This window comes from Manduca sexta, unplaced genomic scaffold, assembly GCF_014839805.1.
Source record: "Manduca sexta isolate Smith_Timp_Sample1 unplaced genomic scaffold, JHU_Msex_v1.0 HiC_scaffold_4018, whole genome shotgun sequence".
In the NCBI taxonomy this organism is placed as follows: domain Eukaryota; kingdom Metazoa; phylum Arthropoda; class Insecta; order Lepidoptera; family Sphingidae; genus Manduca; species Manduca sexta.
The window spans coordinates 1-3,596 of record NW_023595150.1 but is presented as its reverse complement, the minus strand read 5'-3'; the positions used below and the strand labels follow the sequence as shown (position 1 = coordinate 3,596).

The window sequence follows — 3,596 nt, the reverse complement described above, 5'->3', positions numbered from 1 at the left end:
GTATAATAGACACTTTGTATCATGAGTCCATACAAAATATATGTATTTCATTAAAAACTGGCACAAGTTGTATATATTTACTTTGTATTTATTGTCCACCCACTAATCAATTTGATGATTTAAAATTGAAGAGACTTATAAATTCCTTACCAAGGCCTTGTGTTATAATGGGTGATTTTAATGCTCATCATATGGCTTTTGATCTAATTATGACAACAATAGGGTAAATGCTTGTTTAACCTTATAGACGATTGTGATTTATGCATTTTAAATGATGGATCTACAACAACGGTCCCTTATCCTGGTAGACAGGCTGCTGCATTAGATTTGGCTCTTACTAGTTCTTCTATTGCTCATCTTTGCAATTGGTATGTTCATGATGACCCAATGGGTAGTTACCACCTTCCAACTTTTCTTGAGATAAATGTGCAACCATCATCATACTGTGTCTCTCCTGTAAATGAAAGTAAATATATATATAGCAAAGCAAATTGGTCTGAATACTGTTCTCTGAGTGAAAACGGATTTTCGCATTTGGATCTGGTCAATGATAGTTCCCTAACATTGTATAATAATTTTGTTCAAATATTAAAAAAGAAAACCTGTTCCATGGTGGAATCAGAACTGTACTGATGTCGTAAATAATTCTAAGAAAGCTCTGAAAGATTATTTTTCACAGCCTACAAAAGAAAATTGGATAAAATATAAAAAGTTAGATGCTGCTAAGAAAAGAATATTAAAAGAGGAGAGCATTACTTCTTGGCAAAACTTATGTGGTAGTTTCAACAGACTAACACCAATTTCTCGAATATGGGGATATGTTAGAAAATTTAAGAGGATAGGGATTAGTGACAAAACAGAAATTTTAATGATGACTGGGTTCCTGATTTTATAAATAATTTAACAGACACAACACAAATCAGTCAAGATAGGTTAACTTGTTTATTTGAAAGTGCAACTGAAACTGATATTAACACATTTCTTAATAGTACATTTAACTTAAATGAATTACATATATCTTTGAAATCTAGAAGAGATACTACTCCGACCAGACAACATTCCATATTTATTGGTTAAAAATTACATTTGAATGCACAAATCATTTTACTTAGTATTTACAATAGAATGTGGAAGGAAATAGTTATACCAACTACCTGAAAACTCAATGTGTCATTCCTATATTAAAACCTAATAAGCCCATAAACAGTGCAACATCTTATAGGCCAGTTTCATTATCTTCATGTTTGGGTAAACTATTTGAAAATATGTTAAAATTAAGATTAGATTATTTCATTGAGTCAACTAATGTAATTCCTTCAGTACAGTTTGGCTTCAGAAAAGGCAAAAGTTGTTCTGAAAGCTTTGTATCATTAATATTTGACATAAAACAAGCTAAATTAAGTCACTCCAATATGGTATGTGTATTTTTAGATGTAAAAGGTGCTTTTGATAATGTTAATATAGAAGAACTCATTCAGATTTTACACAACACATGCTACCTGCCCAAGTTTTAAAGTGGTTGTATAACTTTATGAGTGATAGAACTGTATATGTGAAGTATAATGACAAACTGCATGGGCCTAGATGTGTAAATAGAGGTGTTATGCAAGGGGCTACACTGTCGCCACTATTATATAATTTATATACCTCAGAAATTTCAAAATATGTTGACACAACAAATGTTAAGATCCTACAATTTGCAGATGACTTGCTTTTGTATAGCACAAATCAAAATTTGCATGTTGCTCAAAGTAACATTAACAATGCACTGAAACAGTTGTACAATTTCTATCATAATAAACTTAAACTTGATATTAGCCCTTCAAAAAGTTCAGTTTTAGTTTTTAGTAAACAGTTAAATGTAGATGATGGTAAATATTTTTACAACACAACTCAAATTCCATTGGTAAAACAACACAAATTTTTAGGAGTTATTATTGATGATAAGCTTAAGTTTGATGAACACATTAAACATATTTGTAAAAAGCATTAAATGGTATTAATTTTTACTAAGACATTTAGCAGGCACTTACTGGGGTCTGACCCAAAACAGTGGCTATGTTGTATAAGAGTATAATTAGAAGTCACTTTGACTACAGCTGTTTAGCATACATGAATGCTAGCAGAACTCATTTAAAGAAGTTAGATGTGATACAAAACATGGGCCTGCGACTCATTTGTGGAGCTATGAGATCAACACCTATTAACTCACTAGAAATAGAAACTTGTATACCTCCTCTGGTTTTGCGTAGATTACAGTTGGCCCAAAGATTTTATTTGAAAATAGTATCCTTAAACAATAGCATTCTTCACAAACAACTCGAATTGAGTCCTCTGGACATAGAACCAGTCTCATCTAATGTAGTCACTGCTCCTTCACTTGTACATGGGACAATACCTGAAATCCAAACAATTTATAACTTGGTTAAAAAGAATTCTAAGCATATTCAAAAATATAGTAACTGGTCATTGTATGCTAATTCATTTAAAGTTCTTATTGATTGTCCTATAATACATGTAAATACTGTACATGACAATACTGATTTTTAGAATTTAAGAATAGCAAAATAATTATTATTTATTATATACAGATGGATCCAAAACTGATAGTTACTGTACAGCAGCATTTTATGATCCTCAACTTAATTATACAAAATGTATTAAGATAAGTACTAACTGCAGTATATTTACAGCAGAGGTATATGCAATTTATTGTGCATTGCTCTATGTAAATACGACTGTAAGTAATATTTTAATAATTTCAGATTCTAAGAGTGTTTTGTGTTCATTAAATAATTTCCACATTTCCTATAAAATAAATTATTTGGTGCACGCTATTAAAAATAAGTTAACTCAACTCCGAGATGAGAAACACCTTAATATAGAATTTTTGTGGGTTCCATCACACAGTGGCATACGTGGAAATGAAATAGCAGATAAGGCAACCCACGCGAACCCTGATGAGGATCACACAGAGTCGATGAAGGTCCATTTTACCGATTATTACAGCTTGTACAAAAGTAGCAATAAACTGTTATGGAAAGAATACTGGGACTTTACCCTGCAGACCAAAGGAAAATGGTACAGCAAAATACAGAAAGAATTACCAACGAAACCTTGGTATCATCAACACAAATATATTGACAGAAAGTTTTTTAGCTGCATCACACGCATGAGGTTGGGACACTGTTTGACTCCAGCACATCTTTATAGACTTCATATAGTGAATAGTAACAGATGTTCTTACTGTAATCAAGCAAATGCTGATTTGAGATCATATCGTACTTCGGTGCCCTGCGTTTGAATTGACCGTTTATTATTAGCGAACGATTTATGTGATAGTGGTACATGTGTAAATAATAATAGCATTGAAAGTATTCCCCGCCAATTGGAAGATATATTATCCAATACTCCAAATGTATAAAGCTTTGTTTATCTACATTAGTCGTACTATTAAGAAAATTTAATTGTAATTTGTATCAAAACTTCTATTTGTATTTTTTAACTAAGAACTATTTGTTTAATATAGTAGATAAAATAATTTATGTATGCGTCTGAAGGACTTGTATCCATGGACAGAAATAAATTAAAAAAAA

General features: G+C 31.2%; 1 long non-coding RNA gene across 6 annotated transcripts; it reads right to left on the bottom strand.

Annotated features, from left to right (window-relative positions):
* Positions 1–349: 349 nt before the first annotated feature.
* Positions 350–3,285, bottom strand: LOC115454431. 6 transcript variants are annotated; one of them, XR_005113917.1, is made up of 3 exons: positions 3,248–3,285; positions 2,234–2,398; positions 350–454 (listed from the first exon to the last, which is right to left on the bottom strand). It is a non-coding gene; the product is annotated as an uncharacterized LOC115454431 (long non-coding RNA). The 6 variants fall into 6 exon arrangements; XR_003939662.2 differs by having other exon boundaries at positions 3,108–3,267; XR_003939666.2 differs by lacking the exon at positions 3,248–3,285 and adding an exon at positions 3,117–3,234.
* Positions 3,286–3,596: the final 311 nt, after the last annotated feature.